Source organism: Symphalangus syndactylus, chromosome 2, assembly GCF_028878055.3.
Source record: "Symphalangus syndactylus isolate Jambi chromosome 2, NHGRI_mSymSyn1-v2.1_pri, whole genome shotgun sequence".
NCBI classification, from domain to species: domain Eukaryota; kingdom Metazoa; phylum Chordata; class Mammalia; order Primates; family Hylobatidae; genus Symphalangus; species Symphalangus syndactylus.
Window position 1 is genome coordinate 111,528,629 of NC_072424.2, and position 25,231 is coordinate 111,553,859.

The following is a 25,231-nucleotide window of genomic DNA, read 5'->3' on the forward strand; positions in this document are numbered from 1 at the left end:
GATATTTGGAAAGGCCAGAGGAGTGGGCAGGAAATGACATGAGATAGAGGAATGCAGTGGTACCTGGCGAAGGCATCAGGAAAGTCTCTTGCACTTCTGTGCTTCAGATCTGTATCTCTGCTGAGCAGTTGTTGATTGGTCTCTTTGTAGCAGCATCTGTCTAGAGGTAAGAAAAGCTGGTCATTATCTGGCTTCCAATTGTGTACAAAGTCTGATAACACTTTCTGTTTTTCAAGAATAATTAAAGCTTTTCTGAACTTTTTTGGGTAAAAGCACACTTAATCATCACGCAGTAAAGCTGGCAGCTGGCCAAAAGCAGGACAATCAAAGGGCTTGCTCTCAGAAAGCCCCAAGCGGATCCCTCAGCTTCGGATAAGCACTAGTGGGAGAAATGCGAGGACTCTGGTTCTGGAAATCTTCAAAACCCTTCTGAGTAAAAGCAGATCCTTCCACACTTCTGAGTAAAACTTAAGACTAGAGCATGAAAAGGAGTGAAGAGGCCATGAATAATAATTTTTATTTAATAAATAGAGAATATAGAACAGTTTACAGTTGTGAGCCATAAAGATAATTCTTAAGCAAGAATTTCTTTTTTAGTTGACTTGACTGAATATCCGCCTTCCCTTCCCCCCTAAAATAAACCAAAGTATTACTAACTCTGGCAGTTTTATACTAAAATGCAAGGTTATATTTAATCTGGGAAAACCTAAGATAAGCACATCCTTCCTAATTGCCTCTTTCTAAGTTATGTTTCTTGTAACTCCTCAAGTTAGAGGCTCAAACCAGATTTTCAAGGTATTTATCACATTTTATGCCTCTAACTCTGCAGTGTTCATCCTCATGGGGCCCATCCTAGGGAAGGCGACAGAAAGACAAACTAAGTGAATCTCCCCTTCCTTAATAAGCCACAGAAGCTGACAATGCACTGATGTTATTAACTAGATGGCTTTGTTCCTCCATTGATAATAAAGCACTCATTTTAGTTTATAATAACTGTGAAAATAAAAAGAAATCAAAGACTTAGAAATGTGTTGGGTGATGGTCACTGGCTCTAATCTTACTTTATGTATGACCCTTAATTAATCCCTCTTACCTTCTTGCCTCACTTTGTTCACTTTACAACTAGGTGTTTAGGCTCCTGGAACATTCTCAAAACCCCCCACTAAAATTCCAGGAGTTCTTGGTCTATTTTAGAGGTACTTTATTAAAAAATATATAAAATTTGTCCTCCATGGCAAATATCACCTGTTGCCTTCAAGTTTCATGTTTATTTTGCATTTCTTTTTTAAAAATATTCACTTGCATTTTAATACTTTCATATTTTAATTTTTTTAATGTTGGTCCACCTGAAACTTTTTAACATTATAATTTAATGCAAGGCAAAAATTATATAAATCTCAAATAATTAGTTAAGTAAACATTAATACATATTTTAAAAACATAAAAGCCTTAAAGAGCTTTGAAATTACTTTTAAGTTTTTAACTTCTGGAAATTTAGCTGAATTGTGAAATATTCATAATGTAATAAGATAGACTGAAGAGGCAAACACCAAAATCATATGATTTTTTTAACACACTGGGAAATGATGTCAACTTAGAAAATATAAATTGTTGGGTGTCCTATTGTATTCATTTTGCCTACTTTTCATTTGGTACATTATCATCTCCGAGATTTATCGATTTGGCACAATCCACAAATATTATATGAGAGAAACCCTTTCCTAATCTTTATGTCAGTGTATTCCTATGAATATCAACATCAAAACGTTACTGTCTTGAGTTCAATCAAGTATTACATTTCCTTTTTGAAAAAAACATTTTCTCCATTTTCTCTCCTTTGCCTCTACTCCAATTTTCTATCCCATGTTACAATAACCCCCACTATTTTGAGAATTTCTGTTACAGATTTTTACCTCTTTATAGCTCCTGCTTTAATGGAATAGCCTTTCATTCGTCTTCCTTCAATAAATATTTACTGAATGCTTACTATTGCTAGCCAGTGAATTAGGTGCTGAGCAGGCATAGAGCTAAATAGACACAATCCTTGCCCTCAGTAAATTGACATTCTCAAGAAGCTATCCCTCCTCTCTAAAGCCCAGTTTTTTCATCTATAAAATAGGGTAAAAATAATTACTGCATGAGCTGTTATGAAAATTAAATGAAATTACAACTTTTAAGCACTTGGCAAAATACCTAAGTCTCAGTAAATATTGTTTATTCCATTTTCTTTCTTAGGTGCTATAATAGAAGAAACTCAACCACGGACATAATATTTGAGCCATGTCTTGAAAAGGGTTGGTTTTCAAAGGAAGAAGGAACAAGGAAGGAAAACATTCCAGACACTGAGTGTATCCAGTCTGTACATGAAAGAGCATATTACATGATGTTTTAAAGAAGTAGAAAGCTGCCCCATAAAGCTAGGAAGAACAAGCAGGACATGAAACTGGAAAGCTGAGCTGGTTTAATGAATTTAATCCTGCAGAAAACAAAGAACCACAAGGGACTTTGATAAAAAGAAAATAACATGATTCCACTTGTGTAATGGAAAGATCACTATGGAGAACGGGTTTGTAGGGCAAGAGCCCAAAGGGAGTGAAATCAAGTAAGAGATTCCCAAGATCAGATTAGAGAAGATGATGTCTGAACTAAGACGATGACAGTTACTGAATAATAGAGATTGAATTGAGAAATAATTTAGAGGCAGCATCTACCATATGTGGTCACTGACTACACCTTGGGATAAGGGTTGACCCTGAGGTTTTCAGTTTGGTGGTCAACCAGATGTATATACCATTAACTAAAATAAGAACTACAGAAAAAGAATAAATATATTGGGGAAGCAGAGGATGAGGATTTGGAGAAAGTTGGAGATTATGGACATGATTCTAGACAGAGAAAACACCAAGAGAATACCAATCCTGAGAGGGCAGGGCAAAGGGAAGGAACCAATACAAAAAGTCTATGAAGAAAGGTTATAACCACAGAGAATAACATATTGGGAGCCAAGAGAGCAGACAGTTTTCAGAAGGAGGAATTAAAGATTTGTGCCAATATCACAGAGTGGTCAAGTAAGAAAGCTAGGAGAAAGCTGGTTTAATTTTCTAACCCCAGGACTTGGGGAGAGGGAGAATGCACAGCCTCCCCTGCAGCTGGGTTTGAGGAAGGGAGTACCATCAGAGCAAATTCATGTTTTGGTTAAGCTGAGAAGGCAAAAGGAGCACTCTATAGAAAGTTTAACAATCTGGGGGAAAATTAAAGATCCAGTATTACAATGGACATGTTTGAGAGGAGAGCCAGCGGGTGGAGGAGAGAGAGGTCACCAGACCACCAAGAAAGGACAAGACCATCCTAGATAAAGATAGAGCATGAGAGGATTAATAATGAGGGAATTCTGATTCTTTTCATCTTTGTCTTAAGTGAAATATTTCTTAGCACTTTGATTACCTATCTGATATTACATTAACTTAATAATTTAATACTCTGGCTGTTCTTCAATTCTTTCCTTGTATGTGAAGCTGCTATGCCAATCTAGGCAACAGGGATGCCAACCTCCATAATGAGAAAGCACTGGCAAGTGGGTCCAAGATTCCAAATGTTTTTCCCATTCAAGTTGAAAGCCACTAGTTCCCCTGTGAGCTTCTCAAGTGTCACCTCTGGGTTTAATGACAGTCTTGATATGCTACATGGATGCCTGTTTACAGTAGACTCCAGTCATTTTCCCAACAAGGAAAACCTACTTCTGCATTCTTTTGATTTAGCTGTTTATCTTTGTAAAACACACATAGAACCGTTACTTACTAACCAAGCCAAGACATTATCCTGCAGGAGCCGCCTGAAACTCCACCATCACTGTATTTAAAAAAAAAAAAAGAAAAGAATAGAAAGAAAAGAAAAAAGCTGGCAGAGTCTAGGTGTGCCCCTTGCAGTTATTTAATAAGCTAAGAGAGAAGATTGGGTAAACTAGATGTCTAAATTGAAAGATAAAATTCTGAAAATTGTTTTTGTCACTAGATATGCCTTGTTGAGGGCCCTGTTTTCTTTTGCCAACATGCTGAGTCTAATATTTTACAGCCAGCTTTTTCAGCAGTCCTGTGGTTAAAGAAAAAAGATGGACTGCTAGAGATACCACATTTGGACCAGCTGCAGGAATAACTTAATCAACATGGCAGGCAGGACATCGTTCAAGTGAGTAGTTTGCTCTACTCTCAAATTAGTGAACAAACAGATTATCAAGGCCATTTGTTGATACGCTTACCCTAGTGTGGTGAATTTAACATATGGGTCAAAAATTTCTTGACACTCATATCAAAAGGTGGGATCTATGTCCTATCCCCTTGAAGCCAGAAAAACTTATGATTGCTTTAGCCAACAGAGTATAGTGTAAGTGATGGGGTTTCCAACGCTAAGTCAGAAACAGCCATAGAGCTTCAGTTTGGTCCTCTTGGAACACTCTCTAGAAGAAGCCAAGCACAATGAAATAAGTCCAACTATCCTGCAACCACCATGCTGGAAAGGCCATGTGTAGGCATTCAGTAAAAGTGCAGGTGAGCTCCTGTTGAACAGCCAACATCAATTCCCAGTAATATGAAGGAGGCATCTTGAACATCAAGCCCAACTGAGCTACTGTATCCCCAACTGAACTACTGTATCCCCAAACTACCCTATCTCCAGCTGATATCTGCCTGCAACTGCAGAAGAGATTTCAAGCAAGAATCACCCCTCCAAACTCTTTCCAAATTCCTAGCCCATAAAATTATGAGCAAAACAAAGATTAAGTTGCTAAGTTTCAGAGTAATTTGTTACACAGCAATAGTAATCAGAAGCAATAGTAATCAAAATTAGTTACCTAGAAGTGGATTACTGTTGAAAACAAAAATAACAACAACAAAACCCAAAAAATGTGCACTGACTTTGAGACTGAGTGCTGAACACTCAGTTTGGGTGCTGAGAAAAAGCTGGAAGGATTAAGGAGACTACTGTCAGAAGTCTACTGGCCCTCGAAAATACTCCATGAGAGCTTAAAGGTAATTGAGAAAAATGTTACTAGAAGCTGGAGGAAAGGGGATTCTTGTTCTGTAGTGGGAAAATGTAGCTAAACTGTTGCCTGCAGTAACAGAAAATAGAAGATGTGCCTCAGGAACTAATGGATTTGGCTAAGGAGATTGCTAGACAGAATGAAAAAGTCAGTGGGTTTCTTTTAGCCGTATATTCATAAGGCATAGATAGAGCAAGATGAGCCAAAGAAGAAAATGTTCAGTTTCCAAGATTATGTGGAGAAAATAGAAAGAAGCCAAGGCTTAATGGACTTGAATACAACACTGTTTCCAATCTCTCCCAGAAAAAGATTCTAAATGTAAGAAAAGGTCTTAGGATAAATACTGAATCTGGAAAAATGTGGTCTCATGGTCAATACGAAGACTATGTTGTGACTGCAATTTTTAAAATTTCGGAATCATTTTAGATGGTGCCTCAGAGACATTTTCAAACAACAAAAAAAAAGCCTTTTAAGTATCTTAAGGATTGCCTGGTGAGCCTTTCTGTTAAATAATAAGGTTTCTAAGACTACTAAGAGTGTGATCTCATAACCACCCTATAGGGACCCCAAGATACAGAAGGACTTGCCTGGGAGACATCTGTGCATGTGGATTTTATTTAATGGAGTGGATTTTAAATTGGTACACAAGAAGCTTACAGAGTTTTTAAAGGAATTGTATAAGCTTGAACTGAAATGAGCATGGACAGTACAAAATGGAGGGACGCCTTGAACAGGAAGCAGACTAAAAAAATGACTCAGCTGCAACACCGGCAATTTCCTGTGGAAAGGAAGGATGAATCAGAGAGACAGAAGCAAGATTCTGAGGGCAAACCAAAAGCTACAGACAATTAGTCCCAGACAACAGTGCTGATCTCTCATTTATAACTGGCAATTTGTGCTCCGCTTATTCCAGACACGCTGTAAATCAGTGGCGATTATCACTTCCACTCCCCCCTTTTTAAATGAGAGTATCTCTAAGTTATCTAATTTATATTCCACCAATTTCTACTGGGAGTGTGGGAGTAGATAATGTGTTTCTTACATCACAAATCTTCAGATCCAGAAGGATGGTACTCACAGAGCTGAACCCAGGGAACAATATCTGAAGAGACTCCGTCCTAGAATTGGTTTAGTTAAGAAGATTCTGAATCTCCAAGCCTGATGCTGAAATGGGATGATACATGGTTGGGGGGATAAAGAGGAGACGGGGAATCTTGAGAGGGGATGACTGTATTTTGCATGTAGGAGAAATAAAAATAATTTGTGACCAGAGCATAGACATTGATTGTTTAAAACGGATCCAAAATTTTTGACATTCCTTCTATCCAGAGGTAGGATCTATGTGGGTGTATTTATGACTATTTCAACCAACAGAGTATGAAAGAAGTGATGCCATGTAACTTCTGCGTCTAGGTAAGAAAATATCATGTAACTTCTGCCTGATATTCTTGGACTTCTCACCCTAGGGAAAGCCAACCACCATGAAAGATGTCCAATTACGCTGAGCCTGTCATACTGGAGAACTCACCCATAGGTACTCCAGTCAACATCACCAATAGCAAACGCCAGTCATGAGAGTAAGTTATCTTGAATATTGAGCCAAGTCAAGCCTCTAGATATTGGCAGCTTCAGCCAATATCTGATTGCAACCTCATGAGTAACCCCTGAATTCTCACCCTCAAAATATGGAGCAAAATAAAATGAATATTTTAAGCCACAGAGTTTGGGGGGTAATTTGTTATTCAGCAGTTCTAAGTGAAATACTTATAAATATTTTTCAATGATAAATGTGTCTTTTTAGGATGAAAAGTCTTTCTTTGGGTTAGATCAGAGAGAAAGATCAAATATGTAACATAAATCATAAGACGAAGAGGCCGAATGGAAGTCAGAAATAAAAGCTGGACAAAGTGAAGGTTTAGTTAATGAGAGGATGCATAAATAATGGTATGTTTGCCATATAGAATATTTTGAAACTATTGTCGAAAATTTGGGGCCATGTTATTAGATTTGGAAGAATTTTTATGAGGTAATATTAAATGGGAAAAATAAGACAAAAAAGGATGTTAAATATCTCCCCTCATATATGTGTGTACATTTGAGTGTGTATTTCTGTGTGTGTGTGGTGTGTGTGTACATAGAGATTATTTTCTGTGTTCTGTATGTACAAGTGTATATTCTAGATGTATGTGTGCATGTGATTTTTAAGCACAGTTAAAAATATGGTAGTATACAAACTAGATTGCCAATATGGCTATCCCACAGTTGGGAGGCAAAAGGTTTGGTAGTCAGAAAGGGAAGGGGGGAAAGGGAACCAAACAAAAAGAAAAAGAAAAGAATGATTGTATTATGAATTTGTGGTCAAACATTTATGAATTTATACACTATATATATATATGTTTACATAAGTTAAATAATTCAGATATGTGTATGTGTGTGCCTATGGGGACACAGAGCATAGATTATAGATGAAAGTATTATTACTGGCTGTCAGCAAGAATAAATTCAGAAATAGAGGACCAAGATAGTCATAGCAAAACAAAGCACAGAGGCACAGTGTGAAACTAGCTCAATCCAAGCAATAAACACTAATGTAATGGTGACTAATTGAGGAACACATAGATACAGGTCAAAGCAAATATTAAAAGTAATTGGAGTCAAAAGAAAAGAGATACTGAAGAACAAGATAAGAGTATTGGGCAAAAGTAGGAGAGTCGGGAATAAGAAAATCCGAAACAATAGAAAAAGTAGAGCTAAGTACTGAGGCAGAGACAAGATTCACAGAGCAAGCAAGAAGTCGGAGAAGAAAATGCTAGGAACCACCAGCCACAAAAGACCTTAATAACTGACACCATGTCTTATCTTGGCCAAGGAACTTACAGATAATGTTATTTGTGGATTACTTGGGGACAGGCAGTGTTAAATAGGATAAATGTGTCTAATTAGTGACAACTAGAAACTCAAAAGCTACTAGAGTGAAGCAGCTTACTATGGAAATAAGCAGCATTTTCCAAGGTGTGGAAACTCTTCAGAAGAGCTCTGAAAGGTGTTTTCCAGAGGCAAGTGCTAGGTTCTGCCTATCTATCCATAAATTTGACAGCAAGAAGAGTCATTAATACTTTCCCTTGAAATTTCATACTGACTTTTATCCAACAATTAGTTCAATTAAGTCATATTCACTCATTTCTAGGAAACTCAAATTTCTTTCTCTAGAGATAAATAACACTGTACATTTACACTTACCATTTGATCCATTTTGGAATCACAAACACGCCAATAAAAACTTTTTGGTCCATATGTCAATTTACTAAGTTCTTCAGGTGGAAATTGTAAGTATAGTAAAGCTTGCAATAGTAAAAAGAAAACTCTGTTTCCAAATGTGTCTATGATATACATCATCCAAAAAAATTATTTCAGAACTGCCTCTCTATGCTAGAGAAAACTGCAAAACTTAGTGGAATAAAGTGACAGGCAAAACTGTTTAGGGAAACTGTCTCCAAATCATTTTAACAAATTTCATACAAACAGAAATACAACTAGGCCAGGCAGAAAAGAACTAGTTATTCTGACATGAGAAATGAGTTATTCTCATTTCTTAGTCCATGAGAGAAAGATCATATTTTCACATATTTTTATATTTTCTGTTATTGGATTCAAAAACCATGAGACACATGCCAAAATGTTAACAAAGCCTCCCCTACAAAACAGGAAGAGAGGTAACAGAATTGGAATTCTTATTCTTTATTTCATTCTGAATTTTTTAATTTTTAATGGAGAGCCTCTGTTATTGATGTATTAAAAAATGTAAATAATTTTAAAAATAAAAACAATCTTAGAAGAAATCACATTGTCAATAGTGTAACTACAGTACCCTGCTTTCTCTTAAACAACATATTTTTTAAATTGTTTCCAGCAAGTTGTATTATGTGTTATGGTACTAATAGCCTTTATAATTCAGGCAATATTCAATGATGCATCCATTGCCTCTACTTGATTTTTGACTTTGCAACAAGAGGTCTTGCCATTAAGGCATATCATTCATCAAAATGACAATTCTTCATATACACTTTAAACGTACGTTGAAATCACATGTCGTAAGTCTTTTTTTCTTACCCTAACATCGATAGGGTAATGTTTTCTTTCCTCTCAAACTCTCTTACAATGCATTTTTTTTTTTTTTTAGACAGTCTCACTCTGTCACCCAGGCTGGAATGCAGTGGCCTGATCTTGGCTCATTGCCACCTCCACCTCCTGGATTCAAGCAATTCTCCTACCTCGACCTCCTAAGTAGCTAGGATTATAGGCACCCACCACCACGCCCAGCTAAATGTTGTATTTTTAGTAGAGACAAGGTTTCGCCATGTTAGCCAGGCTGGTCTCAAACTCCGGGCCTCAAGTGACCAGCCCTTCTCGGCCTCTCAAAGTGCTGGGATTACAGGCCTGAGCCATCGCACCCAGCCAGGATGCATTTTTTATAATGGAAAATTTAAGTCATTTTTTCTATTGGAAATTTGTTGACATTTGCTATAGGTTTAAATTTTTTTTTAGTGAAGAACATATTCAGAAGGTCATGTCAAAATTAAGGAATCCAAATCCAAAATTCAAATTTCAAAAAAAGTCACAGCTCAAACTTGAAATTCCAGATGCTTAAAAAATTATTGAAGGTGGAAAACATTTTTTGTCTCTGAAGGGTTTATTTTTAAGCCTATTTTTCAACTTCACTGAGTTTGGTTTCAGGCCAGTTTGGACTAAACCAAAGTCTGAAAAAGAGTGGGAAAAAATCAGTAATTCAAAGTCGTCTCAAACTTGGACATGTGACCTAGCATGACTCATATGGGGAGAGAAAACTGTCCAAATGTCCAAGGCCTTACACAACTCTACATTTTCGACCTTGGCAAATCCTAATGATTCACACTTGGCTTAAAAATATAAGTACATAGAAGATTTCTAAGCCCATACTCAATATAAAACTACACTTTTTATCTATTAAATTGGTTTATATACAAGTTACATTTTTACTCTTTTAAACTAAAACAGATTTATATATTTGACCCAAAGATTCTTCAGAATTCATCTTCCACCAATACAGAGTGAAATGAAGCCAGATAAAGAACATTATTCAAGTGCATGAAAACAATATCTATATTAGAACTGACTGGTATTTGCAGTAGTATCAACCACATATTTATACAGTTAAGTGTTCCAACAATACCACTTAAACTGAGCAATAAAAAACATCATTTGGATTTTTGACATTGCTTTCCTAACTCAAATGCAGGGCTATAGTAAAACATAACTATAATCTTTAATTTTTGTGTACTTTTTACCTGCAGTATATATGTTCTATATATGGTGTGTGTGTGTGTGTGTGTGTGTGTCTGTGTATAGTGTCTTAAAGCCTGAGTTCAAAATAATAAGACTTTGTCAGAGATAAAAATACAAGTTAAAATCCTAGAAGAAAAAGAAAGTTAAGTAATGCCAGGTAGAAACATTTATAAATATACACACATTATTTTATGAAGCAAGAAACAGATTTGAGGCCAATATGTTTTATTATTAAAGAAATTAAATAGAATTTGTCTGTGGTTGCTGAATGCCAGAATTTACAATGTATCGACATTACTATGTGCACTATGAAAAATGATAAGGCACAAAAGATAAGATTATTTATTTCAAAAATTCTACATCTGTTTGACAAAGTGGCACATAGATTCGTGATAAATTGAATTACTTAGTTTAATCTTCTTATATTCAATCTTGCTCACAAAGGATCTAAGATCTAGAAAAATTTAGCTATTAATAAAGTGTTTATATTCCATATTCTCCAAAGGATTTGAGAGAGGGAAAGTTAATAATAGAGCCATGTTTATAATACAGGTAAGAAATTATACAAGGTAAAATGCTGTAAGTTCCAAATGAATAGACAATAGTAAAAGGGGAAGAGAAACAACAGCAAGACTGACACAATATGATTAACTTATTGATCCAAGTAACACCTCATAATAACAATTAGCACTTTATAGTCATCATTTCATTAATCATCTCATCAACAACCACCTTGGGAGAACTTATAATTATCTGTGTTCTGGCACAGCCAGAAACTCAGTGCAGATTGTCTTCTAGGTCAAAAGTCTGAGCTCCATGCATTAATTAAGCTGTTACACAACCATATCTATTTTATGTCCATCTCTGGTTTGCAAGGCCTCTAAAACATTTAGAATCTCATCAGTACTTTTCCTCTGGTGGCAGGGGTACCACAGGAAAGTAATTACCCAAATGAACTCAATTTTTTTTCCAATGGTCATTTAATGAACAGTGCCAAGCCACTTTGGAAATCAGAGTCAGATGGGCATTTTGTGTTTCTTAGGAAAAGTAAAACTAGTTTTAATGTTGACCACTTGTCAAATAGCATCACATCAGGAATATACTTTTCAACGATAGGCAATACTACACATGACAGCTGCTGCCTCTCTTCCAAAGACAATGGTGTTGTCACTGTTTCTTCAAGATACTATCCTGGTGGAAATGTTTTCCACTGTGATTCAGGCCATGAGGAAATCTTCCAGGCATTGAATATAAGCAAGGTTGTCCATGACGGTGGGAAAGGTTGTCAGTTCTGGGGAAATTAATTCTTATGAGAGAACTGATGTATACACATTATTTCAAGGCAAGTTAAAGATTCCTTTTAAGGATTCTGGATTCATTCCTTTCATCCCTGAGAATGTGAACTCATTTCTGGTATTTAAAAGAAGTGAAACTTTCCACATGAAACTACATATTTTCTTGTCTGGTTTGTCTTTCTTTTACAATAACTGAATACCATGCTAAGTAAGTCAGTACTTCTATGAGATGATTAAAAATTATAATCGCAATAAAACACTTTTTAAATTAGCAGTGATGCCTAAATTTAGACTAATTCTTGAAATTAGAATAAAGTAGTTCACCAAGAACATGGGCTTATTTCAAAATTTAGGCTTCATTTAACTTTTTATCTTAAAAAATAACATGTAAGCGTTAGAAGGTACTTATTTGTACTGGTACATTTACTGCAGGAATGTTTTATGTGTATACTTTTGGAATATTATATGCATAACATAAGTCTGTATCAGAAGAAAGGAAGGGAAAGAAAAATGAAGGGAGAGAGTGAAGGAGAAGTTGAGGGGGATGAAGAAAGAAAAGGAGAAAGAAGAAAGAGAAGAAAGAAGAAAGCAGTGAGGGAAAGGAAGAGGGAAGAAGAAAGGGAAGTGGGTAGGGGTAAAAGACAAAGAGAAAGAATGTTGAAGAATTTTAGATAAAATTAAAGACTACTTTGACCACACTTGGAATCCCGTCTCCCAGTCTCCCCTGACGGAAAGTATCCCCTTTCATGAGTCTGATGTGTATCATTCTAGTCCACTCTGAAGTTTTATGTTTGAGATTTAGTCCATCATACTAATCACATAGGCAATATCATTTGATGAGTCACTTTGTCATTCTGCATCATGATTTGAGTTATATTTTTGTAGGTTTTATGTGTCTAGGAATGTATTTCTTCTAGGTTATCCAATTTGCAGACGTATAATTGTTCATAATAGCCTCTTATGATCCTTTATATTTCTGTGGTATCGGTTGTAATGTCTCCCTTTTCATTTCTGATTTTATTTATTTGAATTTTCTCTCTTTTTTTCTTAATATGGCTAAAGGTTTGTCAATTTTATATTTTCAAAAACAACTCAGTTTCATTGTTGTTTTTGTTTTTCTATTCTATTGTTTTACTTTTCTATTGTTTTTCTAGTCTCTGTTCCACTTATTTCTGCTCTACTCTTGTTTCCTTCTTTGTACTGACTTTGGGGTTAATTTGCACTTCCTTTTCTTCTTCCTTGAGGTATTACTTTAAGTTGTTAGAGATCTTTCTTCTTTTTTGGTGTAGGTGTTTATTGCTAAAAACTTCCTTCTTAGAACTGCTTTTCTGCATCCCGTAAGTTTTGGCATGTTGTGTTTTCATTTTCATTTGTCTCAAGACATTTTTTAATTTTCCTTTTTTTTTTTTTTTTTTGAGACAGAGCTTCACTCTTGTTGTCCAGGCTGGAGTCAACTCACTGCAACCTCTGCCTCCCAGGTTCAAGCGAGTCTCCTGCCTCAGCCTCCCAAGTAGCTGGGATTAAGACATGCACTATCACACCCGACTAATTTTGTATTTTTAGTAGAGACAGGGTTTCACCATGTTCGCCAGTCTGGTCTCGAACTCCTGACCTCAGGTGATCCACCTGCCTCGGGCTCCCAAAGTTCGGGGATTACAGGCGTGAGCCACAGCACCCAGCCTAATTTTCTTTTGAATTTCTTCTTTCCCATTGGTTGTTCAGGAACACGCTATTTAATTTCCACGTACAGAAGTGTGTCAGTATCTGTCAGGGATTGGTTGCAAGACCCCGATAGATACTGAAATTTATAGAAGCTCAAGACCCTGATACAAAATGGCACAGTATTTGCATATAACCTCTGCACATCCTCTCAGATACTTTAAATCATCTATAGATTACTTACAATACCTAATTCGATGTAAACACGATGTAAACAGTTGTTATGCTGTATTTTTTATTTGTATTACTTTTATCATTATACTTTTTTGAATATTTTTCTCCATATATTTTTGATCCACAGTCAGTTGAATCCATGTGGAACCCACAGGTAGGAAAGGCCTGCTGAATTTGTGAATTTTCCAAAATTCCACCTGTTATTGATTTCTAGTTTCATTCCATTCTGGCCAGAAAATGTATGTGATATGATTTCAATTTTCTTAAAATTATTAGGACTTATTCTGTGGCCTAACATCGGATCTATCCTGTAGAATGTTCCATGTGCACTTAAGAAGAATGTATATTCCGCAGCTGTTGGATGGAATGTTCTGTATTTGTCTGTTAGGTCCATTTTGCTTACTTAATATTATAGTTAGCAGCTTTACATCTACATTCTTAAATATTGATTGCTGTAATTTTCCTTTTCTGTACTCTTCTGATCCAGTTTTAAAGTCAGTTTTTACTAGCCACATTTCAAAAGCCAAACAGCTATTTTTCTATTTTCTGAAACAAGTCAAGGAATTTGGTAAACCTCATCTAGAAACTTTCTGGGCCTGAGGCTTATAATTGGCAGTGAGTGGGATATTTTTCTTCTACTTTGATTTTTTTAATGGTTATTAATGTACTCAAGGTTTTTTTTATTTCTCCTAGTGTCAATTTTGGCAATTTATATTTCTGTAATTTTTCAAATTTGTTCACATATCTTTATAAATACTTTTACTATATTTTCACGTTTCACTTGTAGTTATTTATTCTATATGTAATAACATATCCTCTCTCTATTTCTCTCTTTCCCTTTCTCTCTCTCTCCCAAATTACTCTGAACAATGCTTTGCATATCTTAGTAATGTATTGGTTATAGTACTCCATTTTTTTTAAATTTTTTTATTTTATTTATTTATTTATTTTATTTTTTTTATTTTTTTGAGACAGAGTCTCACTCTGTCGCCAAGGCTGGAGTGCAGTGGCGTGATCTTGGCTCACTTGCAAGCTCCGCCTCCTGGGTTCATGCCATTCTCCTGCCTCAGCCTCCTGAGTAGCTGGGACTACAGGCGTCCACCACCACGCCTGGCTAATTTTTTTTTTTTTTGTATTTTTAGTAGAGACGGGGTTTCACCATGTTAGCCAGGATGGTCTCAATCTCCTGACCTCATGATCCGCCCACCTCAGCCTCCTAAAATGCTAGGATTACAGGCATGAGCCACCACACCCAGCCAGTACTCTACTGTTTACTTATAGTTGTGTTCTCTATATCCCTGATATTTACATGTATCTTTTCTATATTTTTCTTTCTTGCTTACTTTTTTAAGTAAAACATAAAGAATGGTCGCATGAACACACTTACCTCACTGCCTAGCTTAGGAAAGTAAACCTTACTAATAAAATTCAAACCCCTGTTTGCTCTTCCTCAAAGAAATTTTCTATGCACCAACACCAGAGCGAGGTACTATTCTGAATTTTGTGTGCATCATTCCTTTGCATTGCTTTATACTACCACTATGTACATAGATTTTACTGAGCAATGTATAGTGCTCTTTTGCCTATTTGTAAAGCTTGTCTTACTGAACTTGTATCTGTGAGATTCATCCATGTTTCCTGAATCATCTGCCAAATACTGGAGGCACTGGCTTCTCTGCCTCAGTGTCTCCTATTAGGGGAACCCAAACTAGGATGCTTTCCACTACCAGTGCACTGAGAGATCTTTTACATTGTTTATCATAAAGAAGTGTTTAATATTTTAATATTTCTGCATCTTTTGAGATGATCCTTCATCTCTTATTTGAAGAAATAAACTAATTGCTCTTTTATTCTTTTGATTATTTTATTTTCAATAATCCTCTTACTGCTGGTAAAACCGAGTTTAAACTTGATCTAATTTTTTATTTTTTGATAATATTTTATTTAGCATTTTACATCTATGATTGTGAGATTAGCCCATAATTTTCATTTCTAATATTTTCCTTATCCAATTTAGGTAGCAAGGTTATATTAGTTTCATATAAAACCATTAGAATATGTCCCACTTTTTCAAGACGGCCAAATAGGAACAGCTCCAGTCTACAGCTGCCAGTGTGAGCGACGCAGAAGACTGGTGATTTCTGCATTTCCATCTGAGGTACAGGGTTCATCTCACTAGGGAGTGCCAAACAGTGGGTGCAGGACAGTTGGTGCAGCGCACTGTGCGCGAGCCGAAGCAGGGTGAGGCATTGCCTCACTCGGGAAGCGCAAGGGCTCAGGGAGTTCCCTTTCCTAGTCAAAGAAAGGGGTAACAGACGGCACCTGGAAAATCGGGTCAGTCCCACCCTAATACTGCGCTTTTCCAATGGGCTTGGAAAATGGCACACCAGGAGATTGTATCCCACACCTGGCTCGGAGGGTCCTACCCCACAGAGTCTCACTGATTGCTAGCACAGCAGTCTGAGATCAAACTGCAAGGCGGCAGCAAGGATGGGGGAGGTGCGCCCACCATTCCCCAGGCTTACTTAGGTAAACAAAGCAGCCAGGAAGCTCGAACTGGGTGGAGCCCACCACAGCTCAAGGAGGCCTGCCTGCCTCTGTAGGCTCCACCTCTGGGGGCAGGGCACAGACAAACAAAAATTCAGCAGTCACCTCTGCAGACTTAAATGTCCCTGTCTGACAGCTTTGAAGAGAGTAGTGGTTCTCCCAGCACACAGCTGGAGATCTGAGAACGGGCAGACTGCCTCCCAAAGTGGGACCCTGACCCCCGAGCAGCCTAACTGGGAGGCACGCCCCAGTAGGGACAGACTGACACCTCACTCAGCCGGGTAATCCTCTGAGACAAAACTTCCAGAGGAACGATCAGACAGCTGTATTTGCGGTTCACGAAAATCCACTGTTCTGCAGCCACCGCTGCTGACACCCTGCCAAACAAGGTCTCGAGTGGACCTCTAGCAAACTCCAATAGACCTGCAGCTGAGGGTCCTGTCTGTTAGAAGGAAAACTAACAAACAGAAAGGACATCCACACCAAAAACCCATCTGTACATCACCATGATCAAAGACCAAAAGTAGAAAAAACTACAAAGATAGGGAGAAAACAGAGCAGAAAAACTGGAAACTCTAAAAAGCAGAGCACCTCTCCTCCTCCAAAGGAACGCAGTTCCTCACCAGCAACGGAAGAAAGCTGGACGGAGAATGACTTTGACGAGTTGAGAGAAGAAGGTTTCAGATGATCAAACTACTCTGAGCTACAGGAGGAAATTCAAACCAATGGCAAAGAAGTCAAAAACTTTGAAAAAAAACTAGACGAATGTTTAACTAAAATAACCAATGCAGAGAAGTGCTCAAAGGAGCTGATGGAGCTGAAAGCCAAGTTTCGAGAACTACGTGAAGATTGCAGAAGCCTCATTAGCCAATGCGATCAACTGGAAGAAAGGTTATCAGTGATGGAAGATGAAATGAATGAAATGAAGCAAGAAGGGAAGTTTAGAGAAAAAAGAATAAAAAGAAACAAACAAAGCCTCCAAGAAATACGGGACTATGTGAAAAGACCAAACCTACATCTGATTGGTGTACCTGAAAGTGACGGGGAGAATGGAACCAAGTTGGAAAACACTCTGCAAGATATTATCCAGGAGAACTTCCCCAATCTAGCAAGGCAGGCCAACATTCAGATTCAGTAAATACAGAGAATGCCACAAAGATGCTCCTCGAGAAGAGCAACTCCAAGACACATAGTTGTCAGATTCGCCAAAGTTGAAATGAAGGAAAACACGTTAAGGGTGGCCAGAGAGAAAGGTCGGGTTACCCACAAAGGGAAGCCCATCAGACTAACAGCTGATCTCTCGGCAGAAACCCTACAAGCCAGAAGAGAGTGGGAGCCAAAATTCAACATTCTTAAAGAAAAGAATTTTCAACCCAGAATTTCATATCCAGCCAAACTAAGCTTCATAAGTGAAGGAGAAATAAAATACTTTACAGACAAGCAAATGCTGAGTGATTTTGTCACCACCAGGCCTGCCCTAAAAGAACTCCTGAAGGAAGCACTAAACGTGGAAAGGAACAACCGTTACCAGCCACTGCAAAAACATGCCAAATTGTAAAGACCACTGAGGCATCAACTAACGAGCAAAATCACCAACTAACATCATAATGACAGGATCAAATTCACACACAACAATATTAACTTTAAATGTAAATGGGCTAAATGCTCCAATTAAAAGACACAGACTGGCAAACTGGATAAGGAGTAAAGACCCATCAGTGTGCTGTATTCAGGAAACCCATCTCACGTGCAGAGACGTACATAGGCTCAAAATAAAGGGATGGAGGAAGATCTATCAAGCAAATGGAAAACAAAAAAAGGCAGGGGTTGCAATCCTAGTCTCTGATAAAATAGACTTTAAACCAACAAAGATCAAAAGAGACAAAGAAGGCCATTACATAATGGTAAAGGGATCAATTCAACAAGAAGAGCTAACTATCCTAAATATATATGCACCCAATACAGGAGCACCCAGATTCATAAAGCAAGTCCTGAGTGACCTACAAAGAGCCTTAGACTCCCACACAATAATAATGGGAGATTTTAACACCCCACTGTCAATATTAGACAGATCAATGAGACAGAAAGTTAACAAGGATATCCAGGAATTGAACTCAGCTCTGCATAAAGTGGACCTAATAGACATCTACAGAACTCTCCACCCCAAATCAACAGAATATACATTTTTTCAGCACCACACCACACCTATTCCAAAATTGACCACATAGTTGGAAGTAAAGCTCTCCTCAGCAAATGTAAAAGAACAGAAATTATAACAAACTGTCTCTCAGACCACAGTGCAATCAAACTAGAACTCAGGATTAAGAAACTCACTCAAAACCACTCAACTACATGGAAACTGAACAACTTGCTCCTAAATGACTACTGAGTACATAACAAAATGAAGGCAGAAATAAAGATGTTCTTTGAAACCAACGAGAACAAAGACACAACATACCAGAATCTCTGGGACACATTCAAAGCAGTGTGTAGAGGGAAATTTACAGCACTAAATACCCACAAAAGAAAGCAGGAAAGATCCAAAATTGACACCCTAACATCACAATTAAAAGAACTAGAAAAGCAAGAGCAAACACATTCAAAAGCTAGCAGAAGGCAAGAAATAACTAAAATCAGAGCAGAACTGAAGGAAATAGAGACACAAAAAACCCTTCAAAAAATTAATGAATCCAGGAGCTGGTTTTCTGAGAAGATCAACAAAATTGATAGACCGCTAGCAAGACTAATAAAGAAGAAAAGAGAGAAGAATCAAATAGATGCAATAAAAAATGATAAAGGAGATATCACCACCGATCCCACAGAAATACAATCTACCATCAGAGAATACTACAAACAACTCTATGCAAATAAACTAGAAAATCTAGAAGAAATGGATAAATTCCTTGACAAATACACCCTCCCAAGACTAAACCAGGAAGAAGTTGAATATCTGAATAGACCAATAACAGGTTCTGAAATTGTGGCAATAATCAATAGCTTACCAAAAAAAAGAGTCCAGGACCTCATGGATTCACAGCTGAATTCTACCAGAGGTACAAGGAGGAACTGGTACCATTCCTTCTGAAACTATTCCAATCCATAGAAAAAGAGGGAATCCTCCCTAACACATTTTATGAGGCCTGCATCATCCTGATACCAAAGCCTGGCAGAGACATAACCAAAAAAGAGAATTTCAGACCAATATCCTTGATGAACATTGATGCAAAAATCCTCAATAAAATACTGGCAAACCAAATCCAGCAGCACATCAAAAAGCTCATCCACCATGATCAAGTGGGCTTCATCCCTGGGATGCAAGGCTGGTTCAACATACGCAAATCAACAAATGTAATCCAGCATATAAACAGAACCAAAGACGAAAACCACATGATTATCTCAATAGATGCAGAAAAGGCCTTTGACAAAATTCAACAACCCTTCATGCTAAAAACTCTCAATAAATTAGGTATTGATGGGACGTATCTCAAAATCATAAGAGCTATCTATGACAAACCCACAGCCAATATCATACTGAATGGGCAAAAACTGGAAGCATTCCCTTTGAAAACTGGCACAAGACAGGGATGCCCTCTCTCACCACTCCTATTCAACATAGTGTAGGAAGTTCTGGCCAGGGCAATCAGGCAGGAGAAGAAAATAAAGTGTATTCAATTAGGAAAAGAGGAAGTCAAACTGTCCCTGTTTGCAGATGACATGATTGTATATCTGGAAAACCCCATTGTCTCAGCCCAAAATCTCCTCAAGCTGATAAGCAACTTCAGCAAAGTCTCAGGATACAAAATCAATGTACAAAAATCACAAGCATTCTTGTACACCAATCACAGACAAACAGAGAGCCAAATCATGAGTGAACTCCCATTCACAATTGCTTCAAAGAGAATAAAATACCTAGGAATCCAACTTACAAGGGATGTGAAGGACCTCTTCAAGGACAACTACAAACAACTGCTCAATGAAATAAAAGAGGATACAAACAAATGGAAGAACATTCCATGCTCATGGGTTGGAAGAATCAATATCATGAAAATGGCCATACTGCCCAAGGTAATTTATAGATTCAATGCCATCCCCATCAAGCTACCAATGACTTTCTTCACAGAATTGGAAAAAACTACTTTAAAGTTCATATGGAACCAAAAAAGAGCCCGCATCGCCAAGTCAATCCTAAGCCAAAAGAACAAAGCTGGAGGCATCACGCTACCTGACTTCAAACTATACTACAAGGCTACAGTAACCAAAACAGCATGGTACTGGTACCACAACAGAGACATAGATCAATGGAACAGAACAGAGCCCTGAGAAATAATGCCGCATATCTATAACTATCTGATCTTTGGCAAACCTGACACAAACAAGCAATGGGGAAAGGATTCCCCATTTAATAAATGGTGCTGGGAAAACTGGATAGCCATATGTGGAAAGCTGAAACTGGATCCCTTCCTTACACCTTATACAAAAATTAATTCAAGATGGATTAAAGACTTACATGTTAGACCTAAAACCATAAAAACCCTAGAATAAAACCTAGGCAATACCATTCAGGACATAGGCGTGGGCAAGGACTTCATGTCTAAAACATCAAAAGCAATGACAACAAAAGCCAAAATTGACAAATGGGATCTAATTAAACTAAAGAGCTTCTGCACAGCAAAAGAAACTACCATCAGAGTGAACAGGCAACCTACAGAATGGGAAAAAATTTTCACAACCTACTCATCTGACAAAGGGCTAATATCCAGAATCTACAATGAACTCAAACAAATTTACAAGAAAAAAACAAACAATCCCATCAAAAAGTGGGTGAAGGACATGAACAGACACTTCTCAAAAGAAGACATTTATGCAGCCAAAAAACACATGAAAAAATGCTCATCATCACTGGCCATCAGAGAAATGCAAATCAAAACCACAGTGAGATACCCTCACACCAGTTAGAATGGCCATCATTAAAAAGTCAGGAAACAACAGGTGCTGGAGAGGATGTGGAGAAATAGGAACACTTTTACACTGTTGGTGGGACTGTAAACTAGTTCAACCACTGTGGAAGTCAGTGTGGCAATTCCTCAGGGATCTAGAACTAGAAATACCATTTGACCCAGCCATCCCATTACTGGGTATATACCCAAAGGACAATAAATCATGCTGCTATAAAGACACATGCACACGTATGTTTATTGTGGCACTATTCACAATAGCAAAGACTTAGTAACAACCCAAATGTCCAACAACAATAGACTGGATTAAGAAAATGTGGCACATATATACCATGGAATACTATGCAGCCATAAAAAATGATGAGTTCATGTCCTTTGTAGGGACATGGATGAAACTGGAAAACATCATTCTCAGTAAACTATTGCAAGGACAAAAAACCAAACACTGCATGTTCTCACTCATAGGTGGGAATTGAACAATGAAAACACATGGACACAGGAAGGGGAACATCACACTCCACGGACAGTTGTGGGGTGGGGGGAGGGGGGAGGAACAGCATTAGGAGATATATCTAATGCTAAATGACGAGTTAATTGGTGCAGCACACCAACATGGCACACGGATACATATGTAACAAACCTGCACATTGTGCACATGTACCCTAAAACTTAAAGTATGATAATAATAAAAAAAAAGAATATGTCCCACTTTTTGATTCTCCTGGAAAAATTAGGCTAAAAATGAAATCATGGTTTTTGACTCTTTGATTTAAATTATCTCTGAAACCATGTGGAATTGGCTTTTGTGTGAGTACATTTCCAATCTTAAACTTATATAATGAGGAAAAGAAGAATCATGCATTTTATTTCATCTTGAATCCACTCAAGCTGTAGCTTTTCTAAGAAATTCTCACTTTATCCAAGTTTTTGTGTTTGTCAAAAGTTAATTTCATAGTTTTACCTTTTTAGTCAACAGTATCTATAGCTGTCTTCTTTTTCATTTCTAATATTGTTTGTGTTGCTTCATATTTTCTGAGAGCCCAAAAATGTCTATTTTATTAGTTTTTTTTAAAAAATGAACTTTTGCCTTAGTTGATTCTCTCTACTGTATATTTGTTTTTCATTTAATTAATTTCCCCTTATCTTTATAGTTTCCTTCCTTCTGCTTTCTCTGTGTTTATTTTGTTGTTCTTCTAACTTCTTAAGTTGCTTAGCTCATTTATTTTCAGCTTTCTCCTTTTCTAGTATAAAGCATTTAGAGCTATAAATTCACCAGAAAGCATGCTTCAATTGTATCTTGCAATTTGGGCATGTATTTGTTATTATTCACCTTTGGCTATGAGTTATTTAGAAATGCTTTCTAAAATTAATTTTCAAAGATATAAATTTTTCCTATACGACTACTTATTATTGATTTCTAACATGGAAAAATGGTCTAGATGATAAAAATTCTACAAAATTGTAGATAGGGTTGATTTTGACAACTCTTCCTTGTATAATTGAGAATATGGTTTATTGGGTAAGGTTGATTTTGACAACTGCTCCTTGTATAATTGAGAATACGGTTTATTCTTTCATTGGGGGTCATTTTTCTTTCATCTCAAGCTTGCTAATGATGTTATCTAAACTTTTAATACACTCATAAAAATGTTTTGCTGCTTGATTCATCAGTTACTCAGAGGAGTTTGTAAATTCTTACACTGTTATTGTAGATTTGTCCACTATGGCCTTATACATTTTGAGGCTATGCTAAAAAGTTTACAGGTTGCAATTAAATGTTTATCATCATACAGCAATACTCTATGCTTAGTGACGTTTTGCCTTGAAGACTATTTTGACTGGCCTATCTCTCCACCATGATATTAGTGAATTGGGGTGTAGTATATCTTTTCCCCCTTACTTTTGACCTTTCTGTATACTCATAATTTAGATGTTTCTTTCATTCTCCTTGACAATCTATAACTTTTAACTGTCAATATTGAATTTATAGTAATTACTATTACTAATAGATCCAAATTTATTTCTACAATTTTGTTTTGTGCTACATCTCCTGATTTTGCAATAGTTATCTTCGTTCTTTCTTTTGGTCTAATTAAGTTTTGTTGTTTTACTCCAATGCTCCAACACAACGTATCTAGGTGATGATTTTTTTTTAATGTATCCTATCAGAGATTTCCAAATGATCCACATTTTTCATTGGTTCAGAAAGTTCTGCTTGGACATCACCTTTCCATCATTCTCTATTACTGGATGTCCTGAAATGTGGAAGGGCAAGTCTACCATCCCCAGCTTTCATGAGTGAAAGCTTTCGGGCCTGATTACTCATGACCTAGTTCAGTTATGGCACTGTAATGAGAAAAGTCATAAAACAGAAGAAAAGATCAATTGAGATATGCATTTAAGGTTTGTTAGGCATTTTGAGGAACTGTAGTGTCTCCTACGGCTTTTCTGTGTTAAAAACAAAAAGATCCCTACCCTTGCACTGACCCATTTGCCACAGCCACGATTAATTATACTGTAACAGATACAACTGATTCTATGAAGGAAACAAGGAAGCTTCATGTTCAATATTAAGTGTTAGGGACATGTGATGACATCTGTGGTCTCTCACAGACTGGGAATTAAGAGATGTGGTTTTTTAGGCCACACTTCTGTCATATGCTACAACTTTGCCTTGGCCCATAATATACCTTCTCGGTGCCTGTGAAACATGTCATCACTGTATTTGGAAGATTAATAGATTTGCAGATTCACAACCAAGAGTTAGGATGGAAGAATCTCTACAGAGCACTTACAATATGAAAAGCATATTCATTATTATAATAGGATTTGGTGATTTCATATTGCTTTCATAATACAAACTAGCAAGGGTGGATTTGCCAAATTCCTCTTGCATGGTGAAGACAGTTGGCAGTCAGACTTTTAGTTAAAACTCTAAACCAAGTAAATAATCAGGATTATTTGAGAAGGTTCTTACAAATACTCTGAGGTGACTCTCACCGTAGGCTTTAAATATCATCCATCCTCTTAACCTTTCCCAGTTACCTTTGGTGTATTTTCTTCATTGCTCTTTCCACAATATGTGGTTAGATTTTTGTTTGTTTGTTCACTTCTTTTAGGACAGTCTTCCTCAGTGGACTATGTGGTCCACGAAGACGGAGATATTGACTGTTATTGTCTTCATTCTGTACATAAAGCTTACCCTAGGGCCTAGAACCTGGTAAGTGCCCAATATATATGTGAAGGGATGAAGGAATAATTTCTTCCAACATTCCTGTTGGATTTCTGTTATCCAACAGAAATCTCTTTAGTGTGATCCAGGAATTTATGTGCAAAATTCTGGAGATGATTTTGATGACCAACACATTGAAGAACACACTAGTTTCTGACAAAGTGACTTTGTCATAACTAAGGAGAATATGTCAGAATTTTTGATGGCACAGGAGCAGGGCCAGTTTAATGAGGGTTTGATTAGGAGTTCTCAGAAGGGCTCCTTTCCCTCCCTGTCCTGCACTTGAGGCTCAGTACTCTGCAGTCTTGATGTTCTTATTTTTACCTTTGAATTTGTGTTTTGTAAGTGAAGTCCAATGGGATGATAGAGCATAAGCAGGGGCTTGGAGCCTCTGGTCAGAATCACCTGCTTCTCACCACTTCACTACCTTCCCAATAGGGGCTGCAGCTGCCTGCACCAGCCCCTGCCCAGTGATGCTGCTACCCTTGCCCCAGGTGGGGTGACAGCACAGGTCTAGGAAGCAATAGAGTCCAATCCACACACCAAGTCATGGTATGTGACCCTTGGATGCCAACAAGGGTACAGAAGTTTGATGTTAAATAACAAAGAATGCCATAATGGGTCGATAGAGACAACAGAAAAAGGGAAAATGCTTTTTTCCTGCATTTTGAATAAGGAGCCTAGCATTTTTCTTTCATAGTCAATAATTTACATAGCCAGCCGTGGGGACAGGAGATATTACTTTGACAAAAAGGGGCATGTATGTATATTTCCAGTTGAGAAACACCATTCCCAGGTTTACTTTCTCAATTAAGACATATTACCACCCAGTGGATGGTAGTGCCTAGGTGTCTTTTGCTCCAATTAGACTTTCTCAAAACTGACACAGAGAGTTACTTCTTTTCAACTAAATTAAGCTTTCTTGATACAAATGTGATTTTACTAAAATGTT

General features: G+C 37.2%; 1 long non-coding RNA gene across 2 annotated transcripts in view; it reads right to left on the minus strand.

The window, feature by feature from the left end:
- LOC134735620 (uncharacterized) overlaps positions 1-25,231 on the minus strand; it is a 334,319-nt gene that overhangs the window by 200,760 nt on the left and 108,328 nt on the right. Inside the window, exon 3 of one of the 2 annotated variants that reach the window (XR_010118900.1) lies at positions 64-160. This is a non-coding gene — a long non-coding RNA (uncharacterized lncRNA). The remainder of the gene's footprint in view (positions 1-63; positions 161-25,231) is intronic. The other variant, XR_010118901.1, reaches the window with a different exon arrangement.